The following is a 12,082-nucleotide window of genomic DNA, read 5'->3' on the forward strand; positions in this document are numbered from 1 at the left end:
GCAGGCTCTGTGCTCTGAGCTGTCAGCCCAGAGCCTGACACGGGGCTCAAACCCACGAACCGTGAGATCATGGCCTGAGCTGAAGTCAGACGCTTAACTGACTGAGCCCCCCCAGGCGCCCTGAATCTCTGAATCTTTAAAATTACCCTAGGCCCCTTAGAAGGACTCGGGTTTAAATTTTTGATAGTGTCATTTTCCCATGAAATTCGTGGTATCCTTCTTCCCTGGAAGGTTTTAAATTTGATCTTGCCCCTTACATTCACTTAAGAATCACTTCTCCCCTTCCAGGTGTAGAGTTCTATCCACTGGGAGCTTCTTTAACAGGATGGCTGCCTGGGGGAGAAAAAGGTATTCTGTCCTTATGCCCTCCCCCAATGGCATTACCAGTGACGATTAAGCACGGAGTGCTCCTGTTTGAAATATTCAAGAAAGCTTTATGGGAGCTGGCCAGTCCGCACCTAACCAGCCGGTTACATTCCAAAGGTGTTTTGATAGTTGTGTGAACTGGGAATCAAAATCTGTTTTCTTATAGCGACGATGTTATCAAGGCCAAGGTGGTTTTGCAAGCTAGCCCACAAATATCTGTTCAATTCGCATGAATAATTATAGAACTACGTGAATAACTTTTCACTCCTGTTACTTATCTGAGGTTATAGATGGGAAAAAACGGAAAACCGATTCCAGAATTAATAGAACTTGCATCATTAGAAAAATATTTACATCTCCCTCTTAATTTGTATGTTTTGGGCACAGGACGTTTATCTCTTTTCCCATCTTCTGTCTTCCGAGGCTATGCTGTTTCCCGAGCCAGAATGATGTTAGTACAGCAAATGGGTGGAATGTGATAAAACACATCTGTCAGGTGGCAGGGGGAGTGGCAGTCATTACTGGGGCCCCACTTCTTGAAAAGTGGGTCTCTGAGGGAGGGAGCCAAACCATAAGAGACTCTTAAAAAACTAAGAACAAACTGAGGGTTGATGGGGGGTGGGAGGGAGGGGAGAGTGGCTGATGGGCACTGAGGAGGGCACCTGCTGGGATGAGCACTAGGTGTTGTATGGAAACTGATTTGACGATAAATTTCATATTAAAAAAATATGATACAAATAATAATCATTTAAAAAAAAAGAAAAGTGGGTCTCTGAAAAGGAGACACCTCTGGACAAAGGCACAGAGTGGGAGGCTGGGGAGCGGGCCTGGGGATGCCCCACCCACCCCCACCTTCCTGGGGAGTGCAGTCCAGCTGCACCACCAAGTTCAGGGTCAGTCCGGCAGAGTGCTCTAATGGGAACATCACCACCTTTTCTAGAACCCCCCACTGTCGGGGCTGGAAGGGCCGCGTTGCCCACAGGCTTTTATTTCCGGATGAGAGGCTGAGACCAGCAAGGGTCGCGGCTTCCATGCCCGGGATCACACGGCAAATGGGAGGCGGTGGTGACCCTAACACGCGCCCTCTGGCCGATGGCGCAGGGCCCTTTCCGCTCTGACCACCGCCCCCCTCCTTTCCCCTATGGTTTTCTCAAACTCGGGTTCAGGAGGGCAGCTGTCACCCCCTCACACAGATGGAGCCCCCCAGAGAGCCCCAGGAGGCCAGGGCGCCCCTGCCTGTGGCCTTTCCTGTGCCTCGCGTGCCTCTCACCCTTCAGGAATGTTTGCTCATAGGTCTTCCTTGAGTATAATGTCAGCCCCTCGAGGGGGAGGGAGCAGGTCCCACTTGCTTCCTTATTGCCCAAGGCGACTCCCCTGATAACACCTGATGCTGACTCTCGATAAGCATTTGATGAATGAATACACGAACCCCACCGCCACCTGCCCCCTCCCAGCTAGCACCTGCTGAGGTCTAGCGCAGGGGTGTATGACCAGCTCAGCCGTGACCCCTACGCGTCGTAGATGGTATCTGAAGGACTCTGCCCCTCGGGAAACTCCCCTGCCTGGGTCTCCTCCAGCCCCCCAACGACCCCGGGGAGAGAAAGGTCTTGTCTCATGCCCCTTTTCTGGCCGAGGTGACTGGGACTGAGGTATGGTCCAGGCAAGGTCATGCAGGTAGGAAGTGGTGGGTGGGGCCGACCTTGGAGGCCGGTCTCTGGACCCCGAATCAGGGCCCAGTTGGCTGTGCACCTGCGAGAAGCTGGGCTGGCGGGGGGGCTGATGTAAGCGGGCCTCGCGTGCAGAAGGACCTCCTGTCAGGGCCGAATCGCGGCTCTCGTGTTCTAGGTTGTAACCCGGCGTGACGAGCGACCTCCCGTCGTGTCTGCTGGGTTCTAAGAAGCAGATCACGCTCCAGGGGAGGGGGTTTCAGCAGAGCAGGACCACCAGGAGGCGGGGCTGACGGGAGCCGCCTCAGTAGCTGCCCGCCGGGCCTGGGGCACCCCGCTCTGCCGTCGGGGCGGCAGAAGGATCTCTGGTTTGGGGGCTGGCAGAGTCGAGTTTGACGCCAGGTCGTCTTCCTCTTACCCGGCGACCGGACTCCACCTCACTTAGCATCTTCCCTAAAACAGAGGTTGCTTCCCTCACCTGCCCCCCCACCCCACCCCCGGGGCTGAGCAGGGCAGGGGGAGGGGGGTGGTTAATGGACCTTGCCCCGTTGCTTCCCAAGGCTGCTGCTGTCACAGACACCAGGAACGCGGTGCCTTGCACAACACGATGCGTTCCGTTTCCGTTTTGCAGGCCAGAGTCTGACGCGGGCCTCCCTGGGCCGAAGATCCCGGTGCGGGCACAGCTGCGCTCCTTCCGGGGGAGCGTCCGTTTCCTTGCCTTTTCCAGCAGCTAGAGGCTCCCCCGTTCTGTGGCTCTGGGTGCGAACCCTGCCAGAGTGGCACCTCTCTCTGCGCCCTCCTCTTCCGTCCCCCTCGCCCCCTTCTAGGCCCCTTCCCAGTTTAAAGTCACCTGATCAGCAGCCCGATTCCATCAGCAATCTGCGTGCCCCTTTGCCGTGTACCCTAACACGGTCACAGGCTCCGGGGATGAGGGTGTGGGAGTGCCCGGGGGCCCGCCGATGTGCCCCCCCCCCCCCCGTGGAGTCCTTCCATGCATTTGCCTTCCTTTGCCCCGAGGGCCCCCCCCTTCCCACACGCAGGCTGCCTGATGGCCCCTGTGGTGTCCTGGCACAGAGGGAGAGGCCCCTTTGGCATGCCCAGGGGCCAGGAGGAAGCCTCATTTATTGTCCAGGAGCAGGAGAAGGCAGGTGGCTGGACAAGGTGAAGTTTATGGCCATTCTTCAGGTGCATCTGCCTCCCTCAGGCGGCCCACATGGTCCCATGGGGCTGTTTTATAGCCTTCTCTGCCTGGGAACAATGGCTGCAGAAAAAGTACCCTACCCTGCTAGCTCCCAGCCTGTCCTTTTGCTCCTAGGGCCACCCACCTGGGAACTGCCCAAGCCTCGGCTGTCATCGGCCCGGTTCCTCAGCCCCCCTCCAGCACTGTGCCCTGCCTGGGAGGGAATCCTCGGGGGTGGGGGTGGGGGGGGCAACAGCTATTCCGATTTGCCCTGAGCCCCGCTTCCAAATCTTGCCTGTCCCGCTGAAGATGTGTTTCTGGTCTTCTGTGAGGGGAAACAAAAACAAAAGACCCTTCCCACCAAGAGCCGCCCTCTTTGGGCGCAGGGAGGGGGTGGGGATAACAGCGGGCACCTGCCCACAACCCCCGCCCCCGCGTGGGCCTGGTGGTCTGGGCTGAGCTGGGCCGGGCCGGCAGGGGACGTAGAGTCTCGCCATCTAGTGGTGGGTGGTGGAACTGGGAGCTGCAAAGGCTCCAGACTCCTCCCTACCAGGCTCACTCCTCCCCGGAGGGGAGAGGTGACTCCAAGCCCTGGTTGTTCCCAAGGAGGTTTTTTAAACATAGGAATTTTCAAGCCCTACCCCACACCTCCTGCATCAGAAAGTCTGAGGCCTGAAAATCTGCAGTTTAGCTTTAGAATGTGGATCCCCAGGACTTACCTCTAAACTAGGTTTGGGATAGGATTTGGGAATCCCAAGTTTTCCTTCCTTCCTTCCTTCCTTCCTTCCTTCCTTCCTTCCTTCCTTCCTTCCTTCCTTCCTTCCTTCCTAACCACATTTACTGGCTTACATAAATATTTGAAAACAAATCCATCTGTCTTCCCTTTCTGTATCCTCGACACAATGTATTACAGTTTTTAATAAACAAATAGCTGTAAATATCCATAAGGAGAAAATGAATTTTAAAATATGAGAGAGAGAGGTCAATAAGTTGCCAAACAGGTCAGCCACTGAAAGGACTATTTTTTTTTTTTTCCTGAAGATTAAGCCGCTGATTTGCACATTTTACGAAAATAAATTTCATCTATAAAAACAAGGTAGTTTATAACTGGATCTCACCTCCAGTTTTGACAGTTGGAGTTTTTACATAAAAGCTGCAGAATTTCAACGAAAGAACAAAGAAAAGATTCAGACAGAAGTTTATTCTATCAACTTCAGCAAACAAAGAATGACTGCATATCAATTTATGTGAGTCCTCTGGTCCAGAATTTACTTCCCTTTGGAAATACCTGTGACCACACTTCTGTATGTCATCATAGCTTCTAGTGGGAATTAGTCTGTTTTTTTTTTTAATTTTTTAATTTATTTTTTAATTTTTTGAGAGACGGAGAGCGAGCGAGCACGCACATGCGAATGGGGGAGCGGCAGAGGGAGAGGGAGACGTGGAATCTGAAGCAGGTTCCAGTCTCTGAGCTGTCAGCACAGATCATGACACGGGGCTCAAGCCCACGGACCGCGAGAACATGACCTGAGCCGCAGTCGGACGCTTCACTGACTGAGCCACCCAGGCGCCCCGGTACATAGTCTGTTCTTGATGAAGACAGAATGCACAGATGTGGCCTGTTGCCTGATCCCTGGGTAATGGCGACTGTGACAAGACCAGGGAGATACATGAAGACATTTCTCCTTTTCTTGAACCGTCAGGTCAACTACAAAGCGATGACGTCCGTAGTATAATAGGGTATCTGCGAAGGTAAAGTTATATCCTGCAAGTGGACTGTGCCTTCAAGATCTGAATTACGGCCCTTCGACGGAGTGTGGACATCGTCCTTCCCGGAGCGTCCGTCTACTCGAGTTACCCTGCACCCCAAACCCGGCTGAACTATTGCTTTTCCCTCTGCGGGGCTCGCCAGCGAACATTCTTTGCAGGCCGGCCCGACAAGACGAGCCGCTTTGGCAGTCAGTCCGTTAGACTTGGACCATTGCTCGTTCGAAGAACTGAAATCCTGTGCTCGCCCTGAGGTCTGTGTTTGCTGCCTTCACTCAGTTCCGGGGGCTTCTCCGGCAACGTCAGCTCCGGGGCCACCGCTGTCTTCTGCAGGGAACCCAAATTCTTTTCTTTTTTTAAGTTTATTGATTTATTTTGAGAGAGAGAGAGACAGACAACGCACACATGAGCGGGGGTAGAGGCAGAGAGAGAGAGAGAGAGAGAGAGAGAGAGAGAGAGAGAGAGAACCCCAAGCAGGCTTCTCGCTGTCAGCTCGGAGCCAGACTGGGGGCTCAAACTCACGAACTGTCAGAGTATGACCTGAGCCACAATCAAGAGTGAGACGCTTAACTGACTGAGCCTCCCAGGTGCCTCTGGAATCCAAATTGTTAATAAAGTATTATTTTTTAAAGTTTTATTTATTTTGAGAGAAAGAAAGAATATGAGTAGGGGAGGGGCAGAGAGAGAGGGAAAGAGAGAGAGAGAGCATCTCAAGCAGGTTCCCTGCTGTCAGTGCAGAGCCTGATGTGGGGCTCGAACTCATGATCTGTGAGGTCATGACCTGAGCCAAAACCGAGAGTTGGATGCTCAACCGACTGAGCCACCCAGGTGCCCCTGGAATCCAAATTCTTAACCAGGCTTCTCTAGTAACTCCTATGGGCAGCTTGAAGTCAACGCCACTGACACAGTGGCCACAAGTTAAATGAGACAACTGTGACGTGGATTTTTTTAAGAAGCTGATGCTACATTTGGTCATATTACTAGAAGCATAGCCCCCAGGTTAGGGGAGGATATGAGATAATGGTTACTATCTGGGTTCAAGTCCTACTTTTGCTACTCCCAATTGTGTAAACCATGGGCCAATGCCTACACTTCTTCCTGCTTCTGTAGAGTGCAGATAAGGGTACCTGTCTGTCAGGGTTGTTTGAAGGACTCAAAGAGATCATGTACGAAGCACTCAGCACAGGGCCTGCCCTTAGGAATGAGTCACACTGCTCAAGTCTGTTGGCAACACTGTGTCTGATTTCAGGAACATGTTTATAGAGGGAATGTCCGGAGGTAGGGGGGCTGGAAGAACTGAGGGGCTGGGAGGATGCTTGAGGGTCTATAACTGGGGCAGGGGACAGAGGTGTCTGGGGAACAAGGGGTGTGTGGTGCTTAAAAATACCAGTCGAGGGTCTAGTGTGCAAGAGGGAACGGGGATCAGGGGGCATCGTGCGTGAGCAAACGCCTGCAAACCCCTGGAGCTGGGAAGGGAAAGGACTGACTCGCGGGCTGGTGGCTTCGCTGGAAGCCCTTCAGGCGGACGCCGAGCGAGATCTCTGTTCCCCAGAGCAAGCGGTTTCCGGTGCGGTGCCTCTGCCCCTCGCGGAGCGTGGTCTGATCGTGGGGGAAACACAGACACGCATCTGCTGCAATAGTTGTTTCCATACTTATTCATGTACTTGGCACACACACACACACACGCTCGAGACACATCCGTACACATGTATGTTTGTGCGTATGTTTATGTCGTAGAAAAAATCAGGCCGGCGTCTTGGGCCTGTGGTTTCACAGAAGCGGGTGGCAACGTCCCATCAGGCCTGAGCCAAATTTGAATTACAGTAAGGGGGCGCCTGGGGGGCTCAGTCGGTTAACTTCGGCTCAGGTCATGATCTCACAGTTCGTGGGTTCAAGCCCCGCGTCGGGCTCTGTGCGGACAGCTCAGAGCCTGGTGCTGCTTCGGATTCCGTGCCTCCCTCTCTCTCTGCTCCTCCCCGACTCATGCTCCGTCTCTGTCTCAAAAATAAACAGAAAACATTTAAAAATTAAAAAAAAGAAAACAGTAGAACTTTGGTTTGCACGCAGAATTCGTTCTGGAAACGTGCTCGTCATGCAAAGCGCTTGTGTATCAAAGCGAATTTCAGAACGATCGGCTGAGTTGTGATCATGTGATGTTTGGCATCACGTTCGACTCATGTTGCAAGACATCGCTCGTCTATCAAGCGAAAATGTATTAGAAACCTTTGCTGGTCTCGCGGCACCCTCGCTGAACGAGTTACTCGCGATCCAGGGTTTTACCGTACGTGTACATGAAGTGTTACGGACTGAACGTTTCTTCCCCTCCCACATCCACATGTTGGACCGCCACCCCCGGCGTGATGGTGTTTGGAGGGGGCCCTTTGGGAGGTGGCGAGGTCATGTGGGTGCAGCCGCCACGGATGCCACGAGTGCCCTTAGAAGGGAGACCCCCGAGAGCTCCCTCGCCCCTCCTGCCAGCCAGGATGATGGACGCCACGAGAAGGGGGCCGACTGCGGTCCTCACCAGACCCCACCCCACGGCCTCCACGCTCCGGGTGCCTCTGGCGCCCTTAGCAAGCCAGTCCGAGGCCGCCGATGACTCTGATGCTGGAGTTCGCGGGCTAAAGTGGCCACGAAACCACGGGTGGATCCGGGGAGGAAAAGAGCAAACGAATCCGCCTTTATGGACCCTTGCCCACCTGACACGCATCTGTGGTCGTCTCCTCCCCTTGCCTTGTTTGGATTTTGCCCCTCACACCGGCTTCCACGTTACAGGTTTCCTTCTGTCCGCTACTTGGGGCCGGAGACTGGTCCCCTGCTCTCCCTCGGATGGTGCTACGTGCCTGTCTGCGTCTGCGGGGCTCCTGGCAGAGCCCTGCCCTGGTGTCCTAGGCTCAGTGTTGTCAGGGTGATACCAGCTCCATCCTTTCGGCTCTGGACTGACCTCTACCGCCAGCTACAGCCGGAGGGGCCCTGCCCGGCCGGGACAGAGGGGCCCTGAAACCCCAGCAGGAAACCAGAAGCGAGGGGGGGGGGCATCCCTTGGGGCGTCCAGTCGGTGGCATGGTGGCCAAGAGACACAGGGCAGCGTCATCCCCACAAATGCAACGTCACAGGCTCCAGGGAGGGCATCTCTAGCTAGGAAGAGTCGGTCCGTTAAAAAAGAAAAAGGATTTAAAATTATTTGCTTGGCATGCGGCGGGAGGCTGTGTGTGCACCCACGTGTGCACGGGTACGTGCATGCACACGGCAGGTAGGAGTTAGGGGATGGGACGGAGGCACTTTGGGGTCAAGCCCGGTGGACAGGCGGTCGCTTAACTAGGCTCTCTGAAGGGTGGAGGGACTGAAACCCAGTTCATGTTGACGTAAGCCCCTGGGTGCGTGGGGGGGGAGAGAGTGTTACGGGCTGGTGGGTCCACCCTGCCAATTCACGTGTTGCAGCCCCAACCCTCAGCACCTCAGAATGCACTGTTCTTGGAAATAGGGTCTTTATGGAGGTGATTAAGTTAAAATGAAGCCGGTAGGGTGGGCGCTGATCCAATATGGCCGGTGTCTTCATAGGAAGAGGGTCCTGGGACAGAGACAGGCACGGGGGACGACCACGGGAGCACAGGGGGAGAAGACAGCCATCGACACGCCAAGAAAGGGGGTCTGACACCTTGATCTTCGATCTCCAGCCTCCAGAACTGTGAGAAAAAACATTTTTTTAATGTTTATTTATTTTTGAGAGAGAGAGAGAGAGAGAGAGAGAGAGAGAGTGCAAGCGGGGAAGGGGCAGAGGGAGAGGAGAGGGAGACACAGAATCCGAAGCAGGCTCCAGGCTCCGAGCTGTCAGCGCAGAGCCAGACGCGGGGCTTGAACTCACGAATTGTGAGACCGTGACCTGAGCCCAAGTCAGACGCTTGCCCAACTGAGCCACCCAGGCGCCCCTAAATTTCGTTTTCAAGCCACCTGGTTACAGCAGACCTAGCAAACTAATATAGGGAAGCAATGGGGGGCGGGGGGAAAGGGTTAGGCCGTCACTCAACCAAAACTCAAGAGGCAGGGGTGGTTCCGGCAGGGACAGGGTGATCTGGGCAATATATGATCTTCCTGCTGCCCTCAACGGTCTTGTATTCTGGCTCTGGGTTTGTCCCTTTCTCTTGGGCATCCTCTTGTGGGAGGGACATGGCAGGCTGCAACCCCGGGGCACATCTTCCAGCTCAAGATCCGAGAGAAAAGTGAGCGCTAACCTTCCAGTCCCCATTTTGGGCCATCCGGGTAGGTTCTGATTTTCTCCTCTCGGGTCTCGGGGCCTGTTCCTGGGGCTCCGGCACCTCCACCGGGCTGCAGAGCTGGGATTGGTCCAGCCAGGGTCATGTGACCTCCCTGAAGGCAGTGGGGGGGGGGGGTGGGCAGAGGGGCACCAGGATCACAGCCACACCCCCAGTTGTGAAGGTGGAACAGTCCCCCAAGGCTGGCAGAGGAGGGAAAAGTGTGCTCAGCAGAGAGAGGGAGGCCCAGAGAGGGAAAGGAATTGGACTCAGAACACACAGCCTGTGTCTGTGGCCGAGCCTGGGGGACAGTGAGCCCGAGGCCAGGTCTCTGACTCCCGGTGTGATTGGAAGAGGACAGCTCGGCTGCTGTCAGGCTCCGTCACTAACTTGCTGTGAGGGCTTGGGCACCTGTCCAAAATCTCCTGCTTCTATCCCATTTTTGTTTGTTTGTTTGTGTTTTAATAAAATGAGAATGATGGGGGTGTGGTGTGAGATTAACTATTATGGGAACTCGCTCAACCAGACCGTTCTAGGCCCTAAATTATTACCTTGTTTTAAGTCAGGAGCTCACAGGGCCCCGTTTACCCTTTAAACCTGTAATTTACAGAGCAATTTTCTGCCAGGCGAGGGAGTGGATCCGGCTTCCAATAAAATCGTACTTAATACGGAGGGAGTCTTTTCTGCCCTGGGAACATCTGGCTTTAGGAGTTTTTTATTGTAAACAGCAGGGGTGTGGCCAGCGAGCCTCAGGCCATTGGTTTCAAGCCCAGACTGCAAAGAGCCAGTCTGCTCCCACTCACTCACCCAGGACCCTGGGAATCTATGTGACCGCTCTGTGCCTCAGTTTCCCCATATGTCTGATAAGAAAAGCAACGTCTACCTGAAAGGATTGCCGGGGGGGGGGGGGGGCGGAATTCAATGGGGAAAAAACACTATAGCTGGTTTTTCACTCAACTGGGGAAGATTCTGCCTCCCCAGGGGACATTTCGTGATGCCTGGAAAAATGTGGGAGTCGTCACAAGTGGAGGTGGGGGTGATACTGGCATCTATTTTTTTAAATATATTTTTAAATTTTATTTATTTACTTTGAGACAGGGGAGGGACAGAGAGAGAGAGAGAGAGAGAGAGAGAGAGAATCCCAAGTAGGCTCCACCCTGTAAGCACAGAGCTTGGGGCTTGAACTCATGAACCGCGAGATCATGACCTGAGCTGAAATCAAGAGTCAGACGCTTAACCAACTGAGCCACCCAGGCGCCCCAATAATGGCATCTATTGAGTAGAGGCCAGGGATGCTTCTGAACATCCCGCAATACACGGGGGACAGGCCCCCCCACAAAGCATTCCTGAATGTCAGTGGCGCCGAGCTTGAGAAACCCTGCGGCAAAGGACAGGGCGAGTGCCCAGTCTAGGCCGTCTAGTGTTAGGTCTGAGCTCCGGGGTCAGACGCCCCTGAATCCTTGAGTCTGTCTCTGGTGCTTCTGTGAAAGTCTGGGTGTCTGGACTCAAGGGTGTTTCCCTCTGTGAATATCTGGGGGCCCTTATCCCCTGGGGTCCTTGCTTACCCCAGCTGCTAAGGACAGGATACCTGTCTCAGGAAAGCAGAAAGCCTTTGGGCCACACTAAAGCCTCCCACTGCTAGAGTCCCCCGAGCGCCGCGGCCACGAATCCCTCAGGGCTGGAGACTCGGCGGGGGCTGTCCCACCCCTAAGACCCTGTCCCACCGAGCCAACGAGACTCCAGCCCCAGACTCTGCTAGAACCACCGGGGTGAGGACCTCTCTCTCCTGTGTAGGGTTGCAGACCTGGGAGGTTGTGTGTCTCGTGGTCATTTGCCAACAGTGGGGACGACCTGTCCGAGAGTGACCCTGCTAGAGAGGAAGGCAAAGCCAAGAGAGGAGGAAAGGGGAGTGTCCTGAAAATATCACTGGGTGCTCTGGTGCCAGCCATCCCCAAAGCCAGTCACAGTTCTGGACTGTTCTTTACAGAAGCCAAGACATCCTTTGTACTTTGTTTTTGTGTGTGTTTTTTTTTTCATGTTCATTTATTTATTTTTGAGAGAGAGAGAGAGAGAGAGGGAGAGAGAGAGACATTCCTTGGTACTTTTAACCAGTTTTTGAGTTGGGTTTCTATCTCTGGTCACCGGCTAATACAGCAATCCCACCTGCCCGAAAATTATTTTTTTTTTTTTTCCCTACCAGTGGTGTTTTCTCTGGAGATTTTCTTTTATTTGTTTCCCCACCAATCATAAGCTTCTCGAGGTGGTGTTTGTGTTAGTAAACTAAATTCCCTCTGGACCTTGCAGCAGCTTGAACTTCCTGCACTGATGGGAATGTTCTGCATCCGTCCCTTTTGGTAGCCGCCAGCCCCACGTAGCGATGGAGACCTTGAAATGTGCTGGGGTGACTGACAAATGGAAAGTTACTTTTTTTTTTTTTTTAATTTTGATTAACTGGGGCGCCTGGGTGGGTCCGTCGGCTAAGCGTCCGACTTCGGCTCGGGTCATGATCTCCCGGTTGAGGAGTTTGAGCCCCGCCTGGGGCTCTGTGCTGACAGCTCGGAGCCTGGAACCTGCTTCGGATTCTGTGTCTCCCTCTCTCTCTGCCCCTCCCCCACTCGCACCCTGTGCCTCTCTCTCAAAAAGAAATAAAAACATTTAAAAAAATTTAAAAAAATACAATTTTAATTAATGTAAATAATGTAAATAATGTAAAAATACAAATTTAATTAATTTTAATTAATTAATAGTTTAAACGGCCAAGTGTAGCCCGTGGCCGCTCTATCAGATGTCATGGCTCCATTGTGTCCTGCATGAGTTTTCTTTCCTATCACTGCGTTTGTTTAACAAAC

At 53.6% G+C, this 12,082-nt stretch overlaps 1 pseudogene; it reads right to left on the bottom strand.

The window, feature by feature from the left end:
* Window positions 1–4,533: 4,533 nt before the first annotated feature.
* LOC132673496 (eukaryotic translation elongation factor 1 epsilon-1 pseudogene) lies at window positions 4,534–9,236 on the bottom strand (annotated as a pseudogene).
* Between the last annotated feature and the right edge of the window lie 2,846 nt (window positions 9,237–12,082).

The sequence above is a fragment of the Panthera onca genome, chromosome C1, assembly GCF_046562875.1.
Source record: "Panthera onca isolate mPanOnc1 chromosome C1, mPanOnc1 haplotype 2, whole genome shotgun sequence".
NCBI lineage: Eukaryota > Metazoa > Chordata > Mammalia > Carnivora > Felidae > Panthera > Panthera onca.